Raw genomic sequence first — 26955 nt, forward strand, 5'->3', positions numbered from 1 at the left:
ACTGCAAATCTACCAAGCCAACCCAGTTCCATTTTAACTGCAAATCTACCAAGCCCTCAAAGGGATCAAATTTCTTAATATGAAAACCTCTTTTAGAGTAAAAAGAGATTTGATCCCTCTGGACCCTTGGTAGATTCAGAGTTAAGATGGATCAAGGTTGGTTAAGTAATATTAACGTGTATTTAAAAATATATTAATTACAAAAAATCATTTTAATTAAATAATGTAGGTCATAAATAATATATGAACTAACAAAGACTTAGAGAGAGATTAAAAAATGTAAACCTTTTTAAGGTTTTGCATTTTAAAAGAGTTTTTTTACTCAAAAGATTTGATCCCCCGCTCTCTCTCTATATAACTGGTATCATTATACATGTAGTACTCATACTATTACTCAATTGATTTTTCCTTTAACTAGTCTTACTTTGTTTTGGACCAAAAAATTATGCGGCTTCTCCATAATTTAACATTGTGGATTGAACTTTATTATTTTTTATCAATATTTAAAATTATTATGTGCAATATTTGTAATCCTTTGGGCAACACAATGCTATGTAATCCTAATGCCATGTGATAATCGCCTCTGATTTTTCTACCATAATTTTTGGAAGTAATTGCAATATTTATGCTAGAAACTTTTAGATTTTTCATTGTTACTTCATAGAAAACCACCAAAAACTAAAATCCTTGAGAATAACAAATAATATATTTACCATTAGTTAGTACCCACCATAATTTAAGCAAATATTTGCATAAAAAATGGACAGGAAAAATTTATTGTCCACCATTATTTATGTTTTCTTCAACACTTTAATAAGTACGATAAAAAATGTAAATTTGCATTAAGAGTAAAAATGTAAATATGCTGAATATGTTTTTCATGCTGCTTGCTAAAGTAGCTTCGCAGCCCTAGCTAGAAAACGTAGCAAGAGGCATGTAGCTGCCCCTCAGCTACCTCCTGCTGCTGGGGACTGAGCACCATGGACACATTAGAGGACAGAGAGCCTCTCTTAGATCAACAGCAAGAAAATGAAGGAACAGCGAAGGCTTTCGCCTCTCTCATTCCTGCAATGGGCTCCACAAAGAATAGACCATCAGTCACTAAGTTTGTTAAAATATTTGAAGACATTCCGGAAATATCACTCCCCCTTGCCCTTCCTCGTAGAGAATCACTTTCTCTGGTGGAGCGTGGATTAGTGGGGCAGTTCACTGGGTTATGGCCATCGCCCAAAACTATGAAAAAATGGGTAGAAAGGAATTGGACGGTGTCAATAGATGGGAAAATCTCAATTAGGTTTTATGGAAGAGGTTACTACACCTTTCACTTTGAAACCAAGGAGGATCGAGATCTAATATTTAGGAATGGACCTTATTTTATGGATACAAGGGGATTGTATCTAAATAGATAGATGCTGGATTTCGATCCAGAAATGGATGTACCCAATGCTGTCCTCGTCTAGGTCAGACTGGCACACCTTTCGCTTCACTATTGGGGGGATGATTCAGTCAAAGCCATAGGAAATGCAGTTGGGAAATATATAGACAGGTGCAAACCAAAGGAAAATATGCATGCATGCGCCAGAATCTGTGTAGAAGTGGACATTGGGAAAGGGCTACCAGAAGCCATCAAAATCAAAGTGGACCAATGGACGCACATACAACAACTGGACTATGAACAAATCCCCTTCAAATGCAAGGTATGTCACAAATATGGTCATTTTGCAAATAGATGTACATAAAAAAAAGAAAATGAAACTGAAAAGAGTGAAGATCCGGAAAACAAATGGGAACAAGTTAAAAGAACGAAGACAATCCACAAACAACCAAATATATCTTCCTCATAGCCCTCCACATCCTCTGATCCCAACCCTCCATCACCAAAAGAAGATAATAATCCTCTTGCTAGCCTTAACCCTTTTGAGCCTCTGGATCCTTCAGGCCCCCATCCCCTAGACCAAGATCAAGATCAAGATCAAGATCAAGATCCAGATCCAGATCCAGATCCCCACAACATACCCCCAACCCCCTTGCATCCCATCTGGTATCAAACACCCATACCCCTTCCCCCCTCCCCGCCTTCTCCCCTCAATAAACAGAACCCTAACCAGAAAGTAGTTAAAGGAAGCACCCCCAAATGTAGAATATAAAAAAAAAGCAAGAAGAAAGACAAACAAAGAACTTAGGGATGAAGCAGCAGCATAGGAAATGGCATTAGGTACATAGCAACCTATGGAAACCTTCCTAGGAAGGAGCACAGGAAGCAACGAAAAAATCCAAGAAAGAGTGAAAGGAGCCATGCACCACCCAACAAGCAAATAACGATAGTGGTCTCCTTGAATTGCAGAGGAATGGGATCATTCGTTAAAGAAAATGTCACAAGAGACATTCTGGCAAAAGAAAACCTAGACATCCTTATGATTCAGGAGACAAAGACAAACAGCCAAGAAACTGAAAATATAAAAAAAAAAAAAATCAGAAATTATGAAGGGGAAGCAATACAGGCAACATGAGCGTCATGAGGTATTTGCACAATATGGAAAAAATAAACCTGGGAATTAATAAAATACAAAAAATATCAGCACTGTATCCAAACGGATCTAATGCACATCAGTACAAAAGAGAAGTATAGTGTCATAAATGTATACGCTCCAAATCACTACAAGGAAAAAGAGCAATGCTAGGCCACCATAAAAGAAGCACTAAAAGAAATGCAAGCTGGGAAAATAATACTAGGAGGAGATTTAAATTTGGTAAGAAGTATAGAAGAAAAGTTTGGGGGAACATACCACATAGACCCATCCAGGGATATTCTAGAAGAAATAATGGAACAACACAATTTAATGAACATCCTTCCAAGCAATGGGAAATACACCTGGAGCAATAAAAGAGTGGGCAAAAGCAACATAAAAGAAAGGTTGGATAGAATTCTAATACAAGAACACATAGCAGCAGTGAACAGCTCCATAAAATCAAAAAATTTACACACTACAACATCTCACCATAAACTGGTGACAATAGTCATGGGAAAAATGGAAAACCAGGGACTGCTCCCATTCAGATACAGCTCAATTTGGGATAGCAACATAGAAATCAGCGAATTAGTCAAGGAAGCATGAGAGGCAAGAGTAACATGATCACCACAGTATATTTGGGAAACAAAATTAAAAACTCCAAGAACCAAATTAAAGGAATGGGCAAGAGCAAATGAAATTAAAAAAAGAAAAAAGATTTATAGCAGAAAATGGAAAACATGCAAATTGAAAAAGAAAGTAAAGAAGAAGGCAAGCAAGATTATCTAAGAGAAAAGGAAATCTTTTGGGAAATATATAGGGAAAACAGGAAGGAAGATGAAGATGCAAGATTGAAATCCAAAAGTTTATGGCTCAAGGCAAGGGACAAAAACACATCATTTTTCCACAATACAATGAAGATAAGAAGAGCAAGAAACCAAATAGAAAAAATACAAGTAGAAAACCAAGAGGTTAAAGGTGCAGAGGAACTAAAAAAAGCAGCCTATCAACACTTTAAAAGCTTACTTTCTTCCAAAGAAGAAATGGCTGAAAGTGAAGATTTCTTAAAGCACACAAAAAAAATTAAAAAAAAATCAAAATGCAGCAATGTGCAAGGATCCCACAGAAGAAGAGGTAGTGGCGGCCATATGGAGCCTACATCCAGACAAAGCCCCAAGGCCAGATGGTTTCACAATAACATTCTACAGATTTCATTGGTACACCATCAGAAAGGATTTCTTAAGAATGGTGAAGAATGTCTTAAAAAAAATAGGAGGCAACACAAAATCCTCCTATCTTTCTCTAATCCCAAAGGAAGCAAACCCCTCAACTTTCAACAGGTTTCGCCCTATCTCTCTTTGCAATTCATCTTACAAGATAATAAAAAAAATAATTGCAAATAGAATCAAGAAAGTGCTTCCAATAATCATATTTGAAAATCAAGGAGGATTCATGCCCAACAGGGAAATAATAGATAATGTAATTATTGTACATGAAGTTGTACACTCTAGTATGCTAAGGCAAGGAAAAGGCCTCATAATCAAACCAAATATGGCAAATGCATTTGACAAGGTCGGCCATCCATATCTAATGGTCCTCCTCCAGAAACTTGGGTTCTCAAGAGAAATAATGGAATTCATATAGGCATGCATTTCTACTCCATGGATTGCCCCCCGAAATAAATGAAAGGCCCAGTGACTTCTTTCAAAGCACAAGAGGCCTTAGGAAAGGTTGTCCTCTCTCTCCCTTCCTATATATTATAATGGCGGAAACATTAAGCAGAGCTATGGAAAAACAAAGAAAGGAAAGAAATATCACAGGGATCAGAATAACAAAAGGAGTAAAAACAATAAACCACTCACTCTTTTCTGATGACACATTGTTGCTGGGAGGTGCATCAACAATAATAGCAAGGAGGTTCAAAAAAGTCCTGGATGATTTTTAATAGGTTTCAGGAGGGCTATTAAACAATACAAAATGCAGGATATATGGATGGAATACCCCTCCCAGAACTATGCAAAGGATCTCACAAATCTTAGACATCCCTGTACAGGAAAAATGGACACATTTATTTTAGATGGGACTTCCAATCTCAAAAGAGAACATGAAGACAGAAATATGGACTAAACAAAATGAAAAAATGAAAAACAAAATACAAAGTTGGGGTATGATGTGGCTGAATATGGCAGGAAGGATAATACTAATCAAAGCACTCCTTGCGACACTACCTATCTACCAATATGCAATAATCATGGCCCCAACAAGTGCCCACAAACAAATGGAGTTAACCTTAAGAAGCTTTTTGTGGCAGGGGGGAAGCAAGAAAACAAAAAATTTAGCCTAGTCAGGTGGGAGAAAGTAGTACTACCTTATGAACAAGGAGACCTATCAATACAGATACCTGGGCTCATGAATGCAGCAATGGGAATGAAAATAGTATGGAGACTAATTACAGGAAAAGAGAGGTGGTGGAAAAAGACTCTTATGTCAAAATACATGGATGGAACCAAGAAAATAATTCTTAATGGAAATATCCCAATAAGAAAATGCATCCAAGTATGGAAGCTAGTTAAAAAAACAATTCCATTAATGAGTAGATACATCTCTAAAATCCTAGGCAATGGAAAAACAATTTCAATTTGGGAGGACAGAATCATGGGAAAAGAACCACTACAGACTCATCTAGAAATTGAAGACATACAAGAGTGGATGAAAGGTAAAGATTTCAATACTTTACACTCAATCTCTCAATGGAACCAAAAGGAGTGGCAAGACTAGAAAATCTTAACAATTCTGGCAGATCTGGAAGGGAAATGGAGCAAAATCAGGCAACTCCTAAAAGGGGCAACACCAATCCACCATGATGAGGAAGATGATTATCTCTGGGACCCAAGCGGTGAACATTACACAGTTAGTATTGGATATAAAATCCTTCAAGAACAACCAAATCAACAAGGCTGGGATTCTTGTAAAATAACATGGAAATCAGAAAATCTGCCTAAGATCAAAATTTTCATCTGGACTCTTTTAAAAGGGAGAATATTGACCATGGAAAACTTAAAAAAAAAGGCTTTCAAGGCTCAACATGATGCCCATTATGCATGCAGGCTAAAGAAACTATACAACATTTATTCCAAGAGTGCACTTTTGCCAAAGAATGTTGGTAGCAGCTGATAAGTCCATTGGAAATAAGAATAAATTTTGAAAATCCCTTGCCGGATTTTATTCAGACCTTAGAGAAGGCCTACCCATACACAACAAAGAAGAAAGTCACAATTCAGAGAATATGGAAGTGCATTCCAATAGTACTATGTTGGAAAATTTGGTTGACACGAAACAAGTGCATTTTCAAAAATCAAATCCCAAGGATAGGGAAGACCCTCTCAAAAACGTGGGGATTAACTTCTGAAATCTTCAACATCAAAGGAACAACATCAACAGATTATAACACTCTTCAACAGGAAGAGCGAGATTGGCTCAGCAAAGCCATAATAAATAATAATGGAAAAAATGGACAAAGGAAGATAAACTTAGGAAATATATGGAAAATAAGAATGAGCGAAGAGGAACTGACAAACTAGAGGAAAAATCAGAATAGATAATGTTTATACTTTGATGGGGCCTCAAAGCATAATTCGGGAAAGGCAAGGGCAGGGGGGATAATCCTCGATCTTGATGGGAAAGAAAATGTCACATATGAATGGGGATTGGTACAAATCTCAAATAATAAGGCAGAAGCATACAACTTGTTGATGGGAACAAGAATAATAAAAAAAAGAGAAAGTCAAAACCCTATCATAATAAGAGACTCACCCATAATAGTAGAGGCAATGGCAAGAAACAAAAATCCAAGCAATGAGTTCATGAACAGAATATTTAGAAGAATAAGGAAGAACTTGGAAGGCTCTGGTGATGTAATCTTCAGATATGTCTTGAGAATTTACAATCAATAGGCGGATTATTTTGCAAACCAAGCAGTGGAAAAAAATGAAGGGCAAGTTCGTGAAAACCAGGAGGAATATCACAACTCTATTCCTTAATAATTAGCAAAAGTCACAAGTATAAAGCCCACCAATACCAAGGGAAAAATAACAATGATAAAAGAAATAAATCAAAAAACAACAAAGGACATATCAATGCAGTAACAGCCAGGAAATCACGGGAATGCAAAGGAAAAATCATGAAACTTCAGACTCTCGTATGAGCAATAGTAGGAAGGACAATTGCAATCCTGGTCACAAGAATCACGTTGCAATCTATCTCATCGAAAGCAAATCTCAAGCTACGTTAAAGCACTACACGAACAGAGAGTGCATTCACAAAAATTGCAGTAGTAATCTCAGTGAAGAGATCTCCATTTTCCATGTTAGTATAGTGTTACTTTGGTTTCAAAGCCCCTCCCTGTCTTCTCTAATAGCCTGCAGTGTTTCCTCTGTTCAGTACGCAAACTTCATCTTAAGCCCCCATCTTTCTTCTTACCCAGCTCGCTCACCCCGTATCCCTTCACTCCCTTCACTCCCTCCACTCAACGATCCATTACTGCGCAATGCCCTTTGGAGCATCCATGCCCTCCATCTGCCCCTCCCATTATCTCAGCCCTCCTCCCTGACTGTTATAACCAGATTCTGGTCTTCCTTCAATTATGTCGCTCATAGGGACTTCAACTCTATCGGAATACATGGGAAAAACCCGACCGAGCGCTTAAACCAGACTTCAAAAAAACATTCACCCGCAACTATAATTTGTAGAAATTTTGAATAATTTAACACATATTCAACAGAGATTATCCTGATCATGTACTATTGCGGAATACATACACAATACATAAGCTCCTCTACGTTGACCATCAATATAGCAGCATCAATAACAATAAAACATCAAGAGCATTCACACATTAACACAGTATGTAACCCGGGGAAAGCATCTCGATAAAAACCCCACACTATCTGTATATTAATGATTGAGAACATGTAACATTACAAAGTACAATGCTTATCACAAGCAATCCAGTACCAGCTCCACCTGTTACACACAATACAGCTCAGATCTGATGTCCAAATCTATTCCACTGCTTGCTCGCCTCCACAGCTCAATACCTGCTCAAGAACTGATGAGAATGGTTTACCAAACTCGTATTTGACCTGCAAATAATCACTCACACTGTGTTGGACGTGAGCACAGGCTACAATTCTTGATATTGGCCAATTCATTGGCATACTCAATCCCCTTTGATTTTGCAAAACATCATGCACAGCTATAGTCACAACTGATAGCAATCTGATCCTCTAACACCTATCCCTACTGAACTGAACATGCACTGACATGCAACTAAGTTAACTGATGTATTCTATAGTTGCATTATGAGTTAATAACTTGTGAATTAATTAATAACTAATTCACCCAACTCATCTCTAGTCTATTTGCCAGTTAGACTAAATACAACCAGTTTAACAAAGCTAAACTGAACACAACTCCATCAACTGCACCTCTAGTCCACTAAACTCAACTCACTTGAGTTCTAACTGAAGTCCTGCATGCAAATATTAGTCATCCCATAGGTAACCACGTATTTCCTTCTGGGATCTGCATGTACCACATCCATAGCTCATTCTGAAGTGCTCCAAGAGAATAAAATTAAGTTTATAGTCCAAATATTATTATGAGCTAATAATATTTGACTGTTCTATATTTAGATTGAGCAGTCACTCCGCTGTGATCTAAAATAGAAGTCCATCTATTTTTCCCAACTTGACCAATCATCCATAAACAACAACCTGCAATCCATAGACATGATCCATATGTCTAAAAATAGACATAGTCTAAAAATAGACTTGCGCCAAAAATAGCCTGCGGGCCCACTTAGTGAAGGCGACTCTTTTCACTAAGCTCCATCATCTTGTTTCAATCTCAACATAATTATCGACGGGTCCACTCTCCCAAGTCATTTCCACAACACTACTCCTTCCTTTCTCCGACCTCCGATCAAATTAGGACCATTGATCTGGCGCTTGATCCGAAGGTTGTTGCTTAGCCCGATCAATAAAACTAGCGCGACAATCCTCCACCGTCGATTTGTACTCAAAGGATCTGACAGTCAACATCGATTTTAGGTTGATATCAAGCACGAAGAATACCCACCTAAAAAGAGGTTTTCTTTCTCTCCTCCGCTACTACGTGTCACTCGGTTAATGGAATCGGGCGACCACACCTTTTTACCACTTAGGGTTTCTACCCTGCCCGAAATACCACCTCCGCATACAAATCCGCTTTTGTTCCTGGTTAACGTGCGGACTTGTTCGCACTCGATGACCGTAGATTTCAACCATCGACAGTTGCGACGGCTCCTCCTAATTCCTCTTCCACCAACGCTTCTGGTTAATATCCACTGTTCATCCCTTGATTCCAGTCCACGTTATTTAATCTTGGCTGCTATTCATCTGACAACCTCGTTCGTTGATCTCCGATATCCAACGGTTTCTGTGTACAGCAAAAGGAAAGCGCTTAACATCAGCAGAAGAAGAAGTATCTCAAGAAATACAAAATCAAGGAAGCACATCAAAACAAGGAGCAGTAAGCAGAGCCAAAGGAAGAACAAGCAAACAAATCAAATGGAATTCAATTCAAAAGCAATCAGTCTACAAGCCATGAAAATCTGTCAGAGAATCCATGACATGTAAATTTCTCTTTCTAGTAGGTCAGTTTGTTAGGCAGTATACTAGAATACTCATAAATATATGTTGCATGAATATTGCAGCGATATTCATAAATTATGGCATAAAATATGTGAGGTAGTTATCCACATGGCATTATCTTGTGCAAAGGTTGCAATAAGTCCTTCAAGTTATGGTGTAATCAAATGTTAAAAAAAAAAAATATTGAAAAAAATATATATTTTTTGAAATTAAACATTACAAGTTGTTTTGATCAATGCTAAACTAATAATAGTCAACAAGCAAACCAATAACAAAATGAAATCTTATTAGCCATTAATTAATTAAAATGTAACTTAATTATTTTATAATATTTAAATTATTTTTATAATAAATATTATTGATTTTTAATTAACAATTTCAAAATTAATAAACATTGTTGATTAATCAGTTTAAAATTTTATTAGTCAAACTAAATAAATTTACTTATAAACCAATATAATAGGATAAACTCATTAATAATTAATTGAAAATTTATTCAACCCATAAATTTTTATTTAATATATATTAAAAATAATTACACGTTTAACAAAATTAATATAGATTCATTTAATTATCATACAATTATTTTTAAAAATAAAAACACTTATTCATATTACCTAGATATTTATTTTTTATTATAAAATTTAATTTAAGCAAATGATCTTTTACAAATAAATTAAATTATATATATATATATATATAAATAAAAGTGTAACATCCCTCCAGATAAAATTAGAATTTACCCTCAATTTGTGTTACATTTTTTTCCTTCCAAAAATTAAAGGTTGTGAATGATGTAAGCAGTTTCCCCTTTTTTCTTTATTTCTTTAAATGGGCGTTTCAAAGGTTATATAAAAGATTGGGTTATGATTCCAATTTTCTTTGGCATTAATACTATATTTTGTTAGAATAGCTCCACATATATGTTCATGAAACACTTTTACATGGTTTAATAGGTTGAATTTATATTAATATGTTCAATTTATAATACTTAAATTGGTAAACATTTAGATGTGGGTTAAAATTAATATAGAGCTCAAAGGAAATGTTAGAGTTTCTCTAAAAAGTTAAAAGAAAAAAAATAATAAAATTCAAATTTGTTACATTGTAATTTTGTTTTTTATAATAAAATATGAATAATTTTTTAGATTAAAAAAAATCATAATATAAATATTAACTACTATGGCTCATCAATGCACCCTGCCCAAAAACCATCCGTCATTTCAAACTCAAAATATTTTATTTGAATTTAATTTTACAACATTTTTCTATTAAATTTAAAAGAAAAATTGTTATAATTACTTTGGAGATATATCTGCTCCTCTATCACATGAAAAAATATAAGATATAAATAGTAACTATAAATTAAGATCTATTTCACCATATAAATTAAAATAATAAATTTGTAACCATATCTAAATTCCATGAATAAGCACACAAAAAAAATGTATACTTACAATATAACAAGACTTCTATCCATGGATATTCACCACCAATTTACCATGGATATTATTAACCATACCATACCATGGGCCAATATGATGGTTCATCAATACCACATTCCCAAAAACCATCCCATTTTACAATCAAAATAATACATACAATTAACAAGCCTTTTAACCATGGATACTCACCCCACCTTACCATGGATATTATTAACCATGCCATACCATGGGCTAATACCATGGCTCATCAATACCACATCCTAAATTCATCAGTCATTTCACAATCAAAACATTTTATAAATTATTTTTTTAATTTAATTTTATTACTTGTTTGGGTGAAGAGACACTTTCCATCCCAATATGGAAGAGTTGTTGTAATGTCCAATTATATTATGTTAACTAAACATTTGAAATTACATAAAAATAAAAAATAAAATTATTAATTAAAACATTTTGACTAAGTGAAATTATATAAAAATAAAAATTAAACTAAAAATATAAAATTAATAACTAAACCAGCTTAGATTCATCTTAAAGGGATCAAATTTCTTGAGGTACAAATCTTTCTTCAAGTTTTGCACTCAGAAAAAAGGTTTGCACCTTGAGATATTTTATTCCGCTCCACGCTTGAGAAAAGAGATTTGCAGGTTGAGATATTTTATCCCTCTCACTCAGAAAAGAGGTTTGCACCTTGAGATACTTTTATCCCTCTCACTCAGAAAAGAGGTTTGTACCTTGAGATTATTTTATCCCTCTCCGCGCTTGCACTTAGAAAAGAGGTTTGCACCTTGAGATATTTTATCCCTCTCTGCGCCTACACTCAGAAAAGAGGTTTGCACGTTGAGATATTTATCCGTCACTCAGAAAAGAGGTTTGCACCTTGAGATATTTTATCCCTCTCCACACTTACAGGAAAAGAGGTTTGCACCTTGAGATATTTTATCCCTCTCTGCGCTTGCACTCAGAAAAGAGGTTTGCACCTTAAGATATTTATCCCTCTCACAAGAGGTTTGCACCTTGAGATATTTTATCCCTCTCAACACTTAAGGGAAAAGAGGTTTGCAACTTGAGATATTTATCCCTCTCACTCAGAAAAGAGGTTTGCACCTTGAGATATTTTATCCCTCTCCACACTTACGGAAAAAAAGGTTTGCACCTTGAGATATTTTATCTCTTTGAACACTTATAGATTCAAAATTAAGATAGATTTAAGTTGGTTTAACTATAACCATGATTTTGTTAACTGACCAAGCTTCTTAATTTGCACAGTCCTTCATAATTCCTTACTCAATATCCTAACATATATATGAAAAATATTATACACGTGGTGTTTAATTTTTACACCGTAAGATGTTACTCTCTTAAATGAACTCCTCTATGCACCGCCCATAATCGTCGCTCTAAATTATTTTTCCAAATTCCACCCATAATCACCGAAACTTAATAATTAGGCAACGCTTTATGTACTAAATTTCCCGTCTCATGGACACGAAGTAGATTTGAGTGCTTTCCGTCTCATGAAGAGGTAGTAAAAAGCAGGTTCAAGAACACGACTCTACACTGTAGTCAAAGGCATATGGTGTGTTAGTGTGTCGTCTAAACCAAATGATATTATCTAAATCATTAAATTAAAACTATTATATTTAATTATGTATCTCCTATGTGCCAAAGGGTATTGTTTTGTTGATTTGATGTGTTACATGATTAAAAAGATTTTCAGAATCGAATCATCATAGTTTGTTATAGTAAGTTCGTTACCCTAACAACTGTTCGCAACAACTCAAGGTTAGGTTAGATATTATCTATTTAAGAATAAGCTGCAGAACTTATTTCATGTACCCAACCAAGACTAAATGAGTTCATGTTTTGTGTGTACAGGTCAATAACACAATTTTTTTCTTTTCTTTTCACTTCTGGTTCAGTGATATGGTTAGTGGGTCCATTACATCCAGGATTTGTCAACGTTAGGGTGAACCCCACTCGCAGGGGGTCACACCCTTAGGCCTATATGGTTAGTGGGTCCACTACATCCAGGATCTGTCAACGCTAGGGTGGACCCCACCCGATGGACCCTACCCGAAGGGGGTCACACCCTTAGGCCTATTTACTGACCTGACCCCAAGAACTTTCGGGTTTCGATCTTGTGACCTCCCATTGACGAGACCCCGACTTGACCGATTAAACTAACCCTTGGAACTCTATACAGATGAATAACACAAGTTAGTTGAAATTCGCTGCTAACTACTCTCAAAAATAGCAAAGTTTCAAAATTGTCTTTTTGTTAGACATATCGTGAGCAAATTTAGGATATTATAATTTAAAAGTGCAAGGATGAGTTTGGTATGATGCAACAAGTGAGCAAACCATTAAATAAGTAAAAGCGTTCAACCTGGATAAATTAGAAAAAAAAAAATTATAAAAAAAAAAAATTATACCTTCCAATAATTTATGTGAAATATAATTTCTAAAGGAATTTGTGCGAGTATTGTGATACGACTGCAATCGTAAATTTTGTTCCGTAAGTTATGCTCAAAGGGAAATGGTTAATTAGATAAGATTTTCGACATGAAAGTCTAAGTATATTTAAAATTTCTACAAACGTAGTGCATATTTTGTGAAAATAATTACACAAAAATAATCATTTTGATAATTATAGTTTATGTTTTTGGGTGCTTTATTCAGGGTGAAATGCGGTTCAAATCTTTTTAAGAAAATATAATTTCATGGTATTGGAAGTTTCATTAATTTCACTTTTCTTGCAATATGGCGTTATTTTTTTCAATCTTGCATTTTTTATAAACATTGTTCATATTGTCTGTAACTCAAATTCTTTTTCATTAATTTTAGTTATATTTTTTGTTAAATTATTTTGATGTGTTTTTTCTTTTTTATTGATTATGATTTTTAATAATAATTAATTTAGTTATATAAATTAAATAGTTAGTAAACACTAATAAAATATAAACATAAATTTATAATAAATATCAAAACAATTATTTATGATAAATATCAAAACATTTATTTATGATACATTTCACATTATTAAATTATAAAAAATTATAAAAGTTAACTAAATGATATATTATTATTATTATTGTTATTATTAAATATTTATATATTTAAAAAAATCACTTGACAATATTCTTAACCATGGAGATTCACCCTAGTTTTATAGGTTTTGTTACAATACCATGGATAAATATCATGGCTTATCAATATTATATGTCCAATAAACCATTAGTCATTGATCTTTGTTACAATACCATGGATAAATATCATGGTTTATCAATACTATAGGTCAAATAAACCATGAATAATTTCATATGACATTTTTTAATTAATCGTTTAATTAAAAATGGAAAAAAGGGCATAACTACTTTGGATATAAATCTTAACATTTGATTTTTGTATACAACTAAAAATATTTTAAACTGTTTTGTCGAGGTTAAATTCACCTAATAATTATTGATAATTAAATTAAAACTACGAAAGCCTTATTCCAAAATAAACACATTCTTCTGTGTTGTTTGTATTGATTAACCTCAATGCCAAAAAATAGAAAATGCTTCAAACTAATAATTACAGCGTAAGGCGTTTACCTTGAGAAGAACTCTCCTATGTGCTTAGGGTGTTTCCCTATGAGAAAAACTCCCCTATGTGCCATTGTGTATTGTATTGCATTGTTGATCTGATGTGTTGGATGATTAAAAAATTTTGTTATTGGATCATCATAAGCAATCACAGTAAACTATGCATTGGAAGTTCATTACAGTAACGAACCATGCTGCTCTAAATCCCGAGAGACACTAAAAGGGTGGGAAGGGATGTTTCCCCTAGCTTGCTTAGGCATTGTGGAGTCTCCCCATCATAACCCCCTTCGTAGCTATGGCTGTCCTGGGGAGGGCTCTCTTCCTATTCTTCTGGTTTTGATTTTTCCCAACCCCTTGTTTTCCAATGGCGATGTTGTAGGTGTTGCTGTTGCGCCCATCTCCTAGTTTGTTGCCCATTATTTCGTGTTGTATAGAATCAAGGAGTGGGTAGCTCTATATTTTGTGGTGAATTATAATGGGAATGGGGTTGTTCAACATCATGGTTATCAGACTCTTCCTTATGAAGAAATCAATGTGATGAATCTCATCAACAAGGTGGTTGGTTCTAACTATTTAGGAGGGTTGGGAATGTTGGCGTCACTTATTATTCGGTTTCTTGATGTGCTGGAGCATAGGGTAGAATCTTTGCAATCGCCCTTTGATTTTGCAATGTGGATGCAAACGTATCAGTCTTATTTTCAATGGTTTTATACTATCAAATGCAACCAAGATTGATATGTTGTGGAGAACATTGTGGAGTTTGGGAATCCCTATGAATTTAGGCTTGAAGCTGGGTCGAAATCAGAGTTGTTGCTAGCCATGGCTTCCATGTGTAAAGAAGGCCCTAAGAATTTTCTTGTCTGTAATGGATACAAAGATGAAGAATATATTTCGTTGGTGCTTACTGCCATACCATTGAATTTTAATTGCATTATTGTGTTGGAGCAAAAGGAAGAATTGGATTCAGTGCTCAGTGTGAGCTACAAGTTAACTATGAGGCATGTTATTAGAGTTCAAACCAAGTTGACGACCAAACATGGTGGCCATTTTGGTGCCACATCTGGTGAGAAGGGAAAATTGGGGTCATGAGATTGGAAATTGTTGGCAACGTTTGGAAATTGCAGCAATTGGGGATGTTGGATTGCCTTGAGCTTCTTCATTTCCATATTGCATCTTAGATCCCATGCATTGAAGTTATTAATGATGGTGTGAGTGAAGCGATGTATATATACTGTGAGTTGGTTAAGATGGGAACCAATATGAATATCATTGACATTGGAGGAGGGCTTGGTATTGTGATGCAGGAGCATGAAGCTTGAAGGCAAAAGGCTTCGAACTTATTCAAAAAATCCAAAAAAGTTACAAGCAAAGGAGTGGGATCCTTTAGCTATCAATTTACAAGCTTTCTAGATAGGATTTGAGCTAGGATTTAGGGATTGAATGGCTTTGTAATTAATTCATGCAATTTTGATTTAGTTGAGATTTTCAAGGAGAATATCAACTAGATTCGGTATTGTTCAAGACTAGGAAAATTCGATCCAGTGTTTAAGGATCTGATAGTTAGGATGGAATAGTATTTATGTAAGTTATGAATGATTGTAAAAGGATTTGGACTGATTCGGCTTGTTTTAGCCCTATATGATTAAATTTTCAGACATTAAATCTCTGTGCATTTCTATGTAAAATTGGCCAATCCCGGAGGGGTCAAATCCTTCCGTAGTATCTCTGTGTATCATTGAATTTCCAGTTTGGCTTAAAACTCAAAGTTTTATTGATCTGGTATGTTCTTATTTAATTTTTTTCTGTTGTGTATTAGCGACTGCGGGGTTAGAAGTGCATGAATTCTTTATCTAGGATTGAAGTCCCACACTCATTATTAACTGTTGATTTCATTTTCAACGTATTGTGGCATAGTCAACAGCGGGAGTTGGCCCTGTTATTAAACGTTGTATTAATCGAAGTCCACGAGCTATAGATCTAAAAACCTTTGTCATCAGGCGTTAATCTCAAGTCTGGACCTGAACTATTATAAATTGGGGTTTATAAGTATATCGACTTCGTGAGGCAGTATCGTCGTATAGATCTCCATGTGATATCACAGTGACCATTGGATCACTGGTTAACATTGCATCACAAGGTTCAAGAGTGAACGAACCAGCCGACGGAGTTGTGAAACGCGATATGTGATACGAAGCGCGCCGATAAATATCGCATCACATCATTAATAAGGAAAGAAACCCTGTCGGTGAGCTTACGATTGCAATATGCAATGTTTAGAGGGTTTGTAAGGCATTTGGCAGTTGCGACTAAATTTAGCGGTTTTGCTAATTTAGCAGAGTATCTAACTCTGTAGGTAAATGACTAAGATTCCGAAGGAAATTGAAGAAGAAATCCCACCATAATTGGAAGAAATAGTTTCCAGATTTGAACATTTCTCACATACGCCTGCACCCCGGCCACCATTTGTGGTATCAGAGCAGCCTACTGACATTGAACGGGATCTCAAGGATTAGAAAAATAAATCCAACATGGCTTTCAGAGATGGAGGAAGAGGTGGTGGTTGAAGAAGAGGATGACTAGTTGCAAATGCTGAAGTGTTGGAAGCTATGCAACAGATGCAAGCTAGATTGGAAGCAGTGGAAATGGGAAGAGATGCAGATGCTGGGGATGTTAGTGAACTTGAAGTTGGAGTTGCAGAAGATGAAGAACCTGCAGATGTAACTCCTGAAATGAGATTCTTTAGGTTAGTATTGAGATCCACATCCAAGCCTAGACTTGAAGTTTCAATCTATACAGGAAGCTTAAGCCCTCAAGAATTGATTGATTGGATAAATGACATGGAGAAATTCTTCGATTATGAAGAAACATATGAGGGAAAAAAGGTGAAGTTTGTTGTCGCAAAAATGAAAGGACATGCAACAGTTTGGTGGGATGGAGTGTAGGAAAAAAGAAGAAGACTTGACAAACAACCAATTAAAAATTGGAACAGGATGGTGGCAAAACTAAAATGTAAGTTTCTGCCAAGTGACTATCAACAAACATTATTTAGACAGATGAAAAATCTTAGACAGAGGTCTATGACAGTAAAGGTATTAATTAAGGAATTCTACAAAGTGAGTATAAGAGTAGGAAAAATTCAAGATACAAATAAAAAGGTTTCCAGATATGTGAATGGTCTTAGAATGGACATTCAAGATGAGATAAGTGTATTGTCTCCTAAAACAGTAGAAGAGGCTTATCAGATGGTACTGAAGGCTGAAGAAAAACTCATAAGGAAGCAGTGTGCCAGAAATAGAGGTATTTTTCGAGGAAGGGGAAGACAAGGTGGTAGAGGAAGATCTACAACACCTGGAGATGGAGCTAGCAGTAGCTCAAGTCAGCATGCACCCACAGGAGGTGATGCAAGTGGTAGAGGGAGTTTTTCCAGAGGAAGAGGAGGCAGAGGTAGAGGAAGAGAAGTTAGATGTTATAGATGTAACAAGTTGGGACACAGAGCTTATGAGTTCCCAAAAAATATAGGAATGAATCAAAGGAATGCAATTGTTGCAAAAGTTGAAGAGGAAGCAACAAAGGTAATAGATGAAGAGAATGTACCAGAGAAAGGGGAATCTTTGGTAGTCAACAAAATTTTATTAAAACCAGCTAAGGAAATTGTTGAACCAGCACAAAGGAAAACCTTGTTCAGGATTGTGTGCAAAGTTCAAGGGAAGTGTTGTCAGATGATAATAGATAGTGGTAGTACAGATAATTTGGTCTCCACAGAAGTGGTGGAGAAGTTGAAATTGAAAACAAAGAAACATCCAACACCTTATAAGGTGTCATGGCTTCAAAAGGGATATCAGTTGGTAGTGAATGAGCAATGCGAAGTAGAGTTGCAGTTGGGAAAATACAGAGACAAAATCCTGTGCGATGTGATGCCTATGGATGTGTGTCATATACTATTGGGTAGACCATGGCAGTATGATAAAGGAGCTATGCACGATGGAAAGAAGAACACATACAAATTCAGCAAAGATGGTTTCAATCATACATTGTTGCCGTTAGTGGAAGAGGATACATTGAAGAAACCTGATTCAAAGATCCTTTTGCTAAGTGGAAAGGAGTACTTACAACATATGGAAGAAGAAGAGGTAAGTTTTGCATTGGTTTGAAAACCCAAGGTAGTAATTACTTCCACAAAAGTTTATGATGTACCAATTGAAATTCAAGAGATGCTGGATAGTTATTGTGATATCATTGTAGATGATTTTCATGATGAGTTACCACCCATTAGAAAAATCAGTCATCACATAGATTTGATTCCAGGAACAAATATACCTAATAAAGCAGCTTATAGGATGACTCCCATAGAGAATGAAGAGATTAGGAAACAGGTTCAAAAACTGTTAGACAAGGGACTGGTTAGAGAGAGTATGAGTCCTTGCGCAGTGCCAACAATGTTGAGCCCAAAGAAAGATGGAGGCTGGAGAATGTGCACTGACTCAAGAGCAATCAATAAGATAACAATGAGGTACAGATTTCCTTTACCTAGAATCGAAAATTTGATGGATTGTTTGAGTGGAGCTAGATGTTTTACAAAGTTAGATTTAAAAAGTGGTTATCATCAAATCATAATTAGAGAGGGAGATGAGTGGAAAACTTCTTTTAAAACCAATGAAGGATTATATGAGTGGATGGTAATGCCTTTTAGATTGTCGAATGCCCCTAGTACATTTATGAGGCTTATGAGTGAAGTTCTGAAGGAATTTATTGGTAATTTTGTAATAGTAGATCTGGATGATATATTAGTTTATAGCATATCTAAGGAGGAACACATGAGACATATGAATTAAGTCTTACAGAGGCTACAACAAGAATAATTATTGTTAAATTTAAAGAAGTGTTCATTCATGAAGGAGGAGTTGGTGTATTTGGGATTCGTTATTTCTGTTGAGGGTTTAAATATGGACCCAAAGAAGATCGAGGTCATTATGGAGTGGCCTTCACCAAAAAGTGTCTTTGAGGTAATAAGTTTTCACGGTCTTGTTAGTTTTTACAAAAAATTCATAAGGAATTTTAGTAAGATTAATGCTTCAATTATTGACACAATAAAGAAGGACAAACAACCATTTAAATGGTCTGCTTAAGTAGAAAAGAACTTCCAATTGTTGAAGAGAAAGATTACTTAGAAACCTATTTTGATTTTGCCTGATTTTAAGAAACCTTTTCAAGTGAAGTGTGATGCCAGTGGAGAAGCCATTGGAGCTATTTTGAGTCAGGATGACAGGCCCATAGCGTATCTCAGTGAAAATCTAAATGAGACAAAGAAGAAATATTCTTCTTATGACAAAGAGTTTTATGCAGTGGTGTAGTCTTTGAAGAAGTGGAGACATTACTTGATGTCCAAGGAGTTCATACTGTATTCAAATAACCATGCATTACAGTACATTATGCAACAACCAAAGCTTAATCAAAAGCATGCAAAATGGGTAGAATACCTGCAAAGTTTTAATTTTGTATTAAAACATATAACTAGTCAATCAAACAAAGTAGTAGATGCATTAAATGGAAAAAGCATTTTAGTTCAAGAAAGTCAAATTCAAGTGTTGGGTTTTGATTTTCTTAAAGAGTTATATGAGAAAGATCTAGATTTTAAGGAGGCATTTGAAGCTTGTAGAAATCCTGTTTTGTTAGATAGAAGCAAGTGGCTGGATTATTTCCTACAAGAGGGACTGTTGTTTAAAAGAAATCAACTATGCATACCAAGTTGTTCTATGAGGGAGAATTTGATCAAGGAGAAACATAGTGGAGGACTTGGAGGGCATTTTGGTGTAGACAAAACTTATGAACAGTTGAACAGGTTTTATTTTTGGCTGAAAATGAGGTCTGAAGTAGAAAGGTATGTGAAAAATTGTAAAGTTTGTCAGTATGCAAAGGGAAGGAGTCAAAATATAGGTTTGTATGTTCCATTACCTATTCCAGATATGCCTTGGGATATGGTAAGTATGGATTTTGTTTGGGTTTACCGAAAAATCAAAGAAGTAATGATTCAATTTATGTAGTAATTGATAGATTTTAAAAAATGGCACATTTTATCCCATGTTATAAAAATAGTGATGCTAATCATATTTCTAATCTGTTTTTTAAGGAGATTGTAAGATTACATGGGTTACCTAAGAGCATTGTTTCAGACAGACACACCAAATTTGTTGGACATCTCTGGAGGACATTATGGAAGAAGCTTGGAACTAAATTGAGTTTCAGTTCTGCTTATCATCCTCAAACTGATGGATAGAATGAAGTTGTAAATAGAAGCTTGGGTAATCTTTTGATAAGTCTTGCAGGTGAACATCCAAAACAGTGGGATCAAGTATTGGCACAGGTAGAATACACATCTAATGATTCTCCTAACAGGAGTACAAGACATAGTCCATTCCATATAATCTATGGAATGCACCCAAGAGGAGTGTCTGAATTGAGAGACTTGTGAAAAGATGAAAGGAGAAGTGCTAAAGGAGAAGATTTTTCTACAGAAGTTCAAGAAATACATGAACAGGTAAAACAACTACAGGACAACAACATAAAATACAAGGGCAGAGCAGATTTGAAGAGAAGAGAAGTTAATTTTGAGGTTGGAGATTTGGTTTTAGCACACCTGAGGAAGGAAAGATTTCCAAAAAGGGAGTACAATAAACTAAAGTTTAAGAAAATTGGACCATGTAGAGTCTTGAGAAAATTTTCTGCAAATGCATATGAAATTGAATTACCCCCTGATATTGGAATATCTCCAATTTTTAATGTTGCTGACTTATACAGGTATGAAAAGGAACAGGTAGATGAAACAACAAAGAACCAAGAAGAACAAGAGATTGATTGGGTAAAACAGTTACATATAGCAAAGCAATTGAAGCCAGAGAGGATTTTGGACAAGAAATTGTTGAAGAAGACAAAAGGACATGAGTCTTTTTAGTATTTGGTCAAATGGAAGGATCAGCCAATTGCTGAAGCTACTTGGATGATAGATTCCATGCTACAGAAATTGGGCAGTTCTGTAGAAAAGCTCATGGATAGGAGCCCATGAAGAGTTTTGTCCTCAGGAGTCTGATGCAGGAACATGAGGCTTGAAGACAAAAGGCTTCGAACTTATTCCAAAAATCCAAAAAAAGTTACAAGCAAAGGAGTGGGATCCTTTAGCTGTCAATTTACAATCTTTCTAGATAGGATTTGAGATAGGGTTTAGGGATTGAATGGCTTTGTAATTAATTCATGCAGTTTTGATTTAGTTGAGATTTTCAAGGAGAATATCGCCTAGATTTGGTATTTTTCAATATTAGGAAAATTTAATGCAGTGTTTAAGGATCTGATAGTTAGGATGGAATAGTATTTATGTAAGTTATGAATGATTGTAAAAGGATTTGGACTGATTCGGCTTGTTTTAGCCCTATATGATTAAATTTGCAGAAATCAAATCTTTGTGCATTTCTGTGTAAAATTGGTCAATCCCGGAGGGGTCGAATCCTTCCGTAGTATCTCTGTGTATCATTGAATTTCCAGTTTGGCTTAAAACTCAGAGTTCTATTGATCTCGTATGTTAGTATTTAATTTCTTTCTATTGTGTATTAGCGACTGCGGGGTTAGAAGTGCATGAATTCTTGATCTAGGACTAAAGTCCCATACTAATTATTAATTGTTGATTTCATTTTCATTGCATTGTGGCATAGTCAACAGTGGGGGTTGGCCCTGTTATTAAACCCTGTGTTAATCGAAGTCTCGCGAGCCGTAGATCTGAAAACCTTTGTCATCGGGTGTTAATCTCAAGTCTAGACCTGAACTGTTATGAATTCGGGTTTATAAGTATATTGGCTCCGTGAGGCAGTATCGTCGCATAGATCTCCATGCGATATCACAATGACCATCAGATCACTATTAATCTTGACCGTTGGATCGTTGGTTAACATCGCATCGTAAGGTTCAAGAGTGAACGAACCGGTCGACAGAGTTGTAAAATGCGATATGCAATATGAAGCATGCTGATAAATATTTCATCTCATCGTTAATAAGGAAAGAAACCCTAACGGTGAGCTTGCGATTGCGATATACGATGTTTAGATGGTTTGTAAGGCATTTGGCGGTTGCAGATAAATTTAGTGGTTGTGCTAATTTAGCAGAGTATCTAACTCTGGAGGTAAATGACCGAGACTTCAAAGGAAACTGAAGAATAAATTCCACGAGAATTGGAAGAAATAGTTCCCGTATCTGAACGCTTGTCACTTATGCCTGCACCCCGGCCACCATATTGATTATGAAGGTACCAAGTATTCTTGCTCTGATATGTTTGTTGCTTACATTCTGGAATAATATGCAGTGGTTGTGTTCAAGGAATTTCCTGTGGCCTGTAACTAGAAAGGGGTAAACCATCTCATCACATGCAGTGAATGTGGAAGAGCTCTTGTTTCACACCATTCCCTTTTGGTGTTTGATGTTGTGTCTATGCATGACAAAAAGGACTCTGTATTTGTCACTTGTGGCTGGAACAGATCGGAAGCCTCTGGTGGACAATTTGCCTAAGGAATTAATGGGTGAGTATAAGATATTCATGCATTATACTACCATGGGGGATTACCACAATAGCCAAATTGGGAATTTCAGCAGAGCTTATTATTATGTTTCTTGATGTGCTGAAGCACATGCTAGAATATTTGCAATCGACCTATGATTCTACAATGCGGATGTAGTCGTATGAGTCTTATTTTCAAGGGTTTTATCCTATTAAATTCAATCGAGATTGATATGTTGTGGAGAACATTGTGGAGTTTGGGAAGCCCAATGAATTTGGGCTTGAAGCTAGGTCAAAACCATAGTTGTTGCTAGCCATGGCTTCCATGTGTAAAGAAAGCCCTAAGGATTTGCTTGTCTGTAATGGATACAAATATGAAGAATATATTTTGTTGGTGCTTACTACCATACCCTTGAATTTTTATTGCATTATTGTGTTTATCAAGAAGAAGAATTGGATTCGGTGCTCAATGTGAACTGCAAGTTAACTGTGAGGCTTGTTATCGGGGTTCGAGCCAAGTTGAGGACCAAACATGGTGGCCATTTCAGTGCCACATTTGGTGAGAAGGGAAAATTTGGGCTCACGAGTTTGGAAATTGTTGAAATCGTTTAGAAATTATATAAATTGGGGAGTTGGATTGTCTCGAGGTTCTTCATTTCCATATTGAATCTTAGATCCCATGCATTGATGTTCTTAATGATGGTGTGAGAAAAACAATGTATATATACTGTGTGTTGGTTAATTTGGGGACCAATATGAAGATCATTCACGTTGGAGGAGGGCTTAGTATTGACAACGAAGGTACCAAGGCTTCCTTCTCTGATATGTTTGTTGTTTACAGTCTGGAGGAATATGAGTGGCTGTGGTCAAGGAAGTCTTTGTGGCCTATAAGTAGAAAGGGGTAAACCATCTCATCACATGCAGTGAATGTGGGAGAGCTCTGGTTTCACACCATTTTCTTCTGGTGTTTGATGTTGTGTTTATGCATGAAAAAAATGGCTCTGTATCTGCAGTTGTGTCTAGAACAGATTTGAAGCCTCTAGTGGAAAATTTGCCTAAGGAATTAATGGGCAAGTATGAGATAACCATGGTTTATACTATCATGGGGTATTTCCACAAAAACTAAATTTGGAATTTCGATGCCACTTATTATTAGGTTTCTTGATGTGTTGAAGCATAAGCTGGAATCTATTTAATCAACCTTTGATTATGAAATGTGGATATAGTCATATGAGTCTTATTTTCAAGGCTTATATACTATTAAATGCAATCAATATCGATATGTTGTGGAGAACATTGTGGAGTTTGGGAAGCCCTATGAATTTGGGCTTGAAGTTGGGTCGAAATCAGAGTTTTTGCTAGCCATGGCTTCCATGTGTAAAGCAAGCCCTAAGGCTTTTCTTGTTTGTAATGGATACAAATATGAATAATATATTTCGTTGGTGCTTACTACCATACCCTTGAATTTTAATTGCATTATTGTGTTGGAGAAAGAAGAATAATTGGATTTGGTGCTTAGTGTGAGATGCAAGTTAACTGTGAGGCCTATTATTGGAGTTCGAGCCAAGTTGAGGACCAAACATGGTGGCCATTTCGGCACCACATCTGGTGAGAAGGGAATATTTGTGCTCATGAGTTTGGAAATTGTCGGCATCATTTCGAAATTGCATAAATTGGGGATGTTGGATTGTCTCGAGCTTCTTCATTTCCATTTGCATCTTAGATCCCATGTGTTGAAGTTCTTAATGATGGTGTGAGCGAAGCAATGTATATATACTTTGAGATGGTTAAGCTAGGAACCAATATGAAGATCATTTACATTGGAGGAGGGCTTGGTATTGATTATGAACGTACAAAGTCTTCTTGATATGGTATGTTTGTTGCTTAAAGTCTGGAAGAATATGCAGCGGATGTTGTCAATGAAGTCCTTGTGGCCTATAACCAGAAAAGGGTAAACCATCTCATTACATGTACTGAATGTGGGAGATCTCTGGTTTCACAACATTCTCTTTTGGTGTTTGATGTTGTGTTTGTGCATGAAAAAAAAGAACCTGTATCTGCAGTTGTGGATGGAATGGATCTGAAGCCTCTGATGGACAATTTTCCTAAGTAATTAATGGGTGAGTTTAACACGGTCATGGCTTATACTACCATGGGGGATTCCACAACAACCAAATCCACACATAATAGATGAAAGCAAGGTGCCTAGATTTGTTCAAACAAGGGCACCCAAGGCTTGAACCATTGGCCACTGTAGACGTGATGTGTGATCTCGTATCTTCTCCTATCACAGAAGGGCCTACCATGCGTCACATAAATATGTTAATATTCAAGTCAATTCTTGACTTCTGGGAAATGGGAAGTTGTTTCTAATGATGCTTATCCACAGGCTCAATGAGCGACACATTGTGTGTGCCATTATGTCATACCTCACCTGTGATAGTGATGGTAAGGTGGATACTTTCATAACTGACGATGACAGTGGTGGAACCTAAACCAATTTTCTTCATTTGATGATGCATGAACCCAACCTCATGTTTGGTTCTCTCCAGTGTCGCATTGAGGACTCCCTACATTTGGATGACAACTGTGACTTGGACTATGCCATCTCTAACCTTAACACCATTTCTTCCACATTCACCTCTCTACGATACCTCTCCTCATCATCCACCTCTTATGTCTTCAGTGATGACGATGAAGAATCCCATGACCACGACCATGACCATAACCATGATGCTTGGTAACCCTGATTTGGGTTCATTGATAAAAATAAACCATTCATTTTCCCTAAAATTTCAGTTGGATTAGGTATAGTTAGGTATGCAAGTGCTTTCTTCATCTGTAGAGGGTCATTTATAGCAGCAACAACAACAACACCAACAATCATGTTTTGAACTTCATTATGGAACCAGATTTTATATTTATTTGAGATGTAAAGTCATTTCTTAGTGTTAATTGTACATGCCATTCTGTAGTTTTTGAATGTTGAGTTCCTTTTATTTGGTTATAACCCAGATTTAGAAGGTTAGTGGGCCTACTCTTGACTGTTCTAATAAAAAGACAATCTTGATTTTCAATCTCTCATTTTCAAATGTGAATTTATAATTGAAATGGATGTTGGATTGGCCAAAAAAGGAAAAATAGTAATGACTCATGGTGGGTGGTTTACCTTTTAGGACTAGTCCATGCTCGAAGGCATTAGATGGTTCTTGGGCATTAGATGGCTCATTAGATGAGCGAGAGGAAGCTCACCTGTAATCAATGAATCTTGTCCAATATGAGTCATTGTGGTCAATCAAATACATATTGAACCATTAATAGGTGCACTAGTAGATTGAACTTGCTCATAGTAGAATATATCCTCCTTCTCCCTCCTTCGGTATCATCGTTGGCTTATTCACTAGTATATTTCTTTTGATATTGTATCAATTTACAAGTTGGATAGTTTGTTTCCCTTCTATCTTATTTCTTAAACAATAAACATGAATTTTTGAATCACATTTTGTGATGACTTTTCTATTTTCTTTTGCATCTATACGTGTTAATCTGTGCCAACAAAGCTGTGGACCAACTCTAGACAAGTAAACCCTCACTAGATATCTCTCTATTTCAACTAGTGCTTTCCAGTCTCAAGGGGATGTCCCTAGGGTTGTATGATTTTCTTTTCCATTAAGATTGGATGAGGGGAGAGGTTGGAGTAGAGAAACTTGTACGTTGAAGTTTACCAATCACCATGAAGCTCAAGTATTTGATGTTTGAAGGAGAGAGGATGCAAGTAGTCTAGGAGCCTAGGGAGATTTGTTGTTGAGGCCTGCAATGACAAAAATCTTCAACATACTACGTTGGAACATGTGGAAATCACAGAATTTCAATAAGCTTAACATTTTGGAGAACTATATGTGATCCAAGTGGATACTGGTGGCCACCTTCCAAGTCCACTTGGACCCCCACCATTGTTTCTTTTAGATTTTTAGTTTCCTTAATTGTAGCACAATTTACTATTTTTAGCAGTTTTTCGGGTCCTGAACTTCTTGAGCCGTTTTGTGGCCCTAAACGACGTTTTTTGGGAAAACTGGGAGCAACATGGGTCCATGTTTCTCTTCCCAAAGATCTAGTTCTTGGGTAGAGCTTTCTAACGAGATATTATATGCGTCAAACGGAGATCATATGCCAAAGTTACAA

General features: G+C 35.9%; 2 pseudogenes; both read left to right on the forward strand.

The window, feature by feature from the left end:
* Window positions 1–980: 980 nt before the first annotated feature.
* On the forward strand, window positions 981–23899 carry LOC149181672 (uncharacterized; annotated as a pseudogene).
* Window position 23900: 1 nt separating this feature from the next.
* LOC149181673 (arginine decarboxylase-like) lies at window positions 23901–25268 on the forward strand (annotated as a pseudogene).
* Window positions 25269–26955: the final 1687 nt, after the last annotated feature.

Source organism: Pinus tabuliformis, chromosome 3_2 (genome assembly GCF_031772625.1).
Source record: "Pinus tabuliformis cultivar Carrire ecotype Pingquan chromosome 3_2, CPIR1, whole genome shotgun sequence".
Taxonomy (NCBI): domain Eukaryota; kingdom Viridiplantae; phylum Streptophyta; class Pinopsida; order Pinales; family Pinaceae; genus Pinus; species Pinus tabuliformis.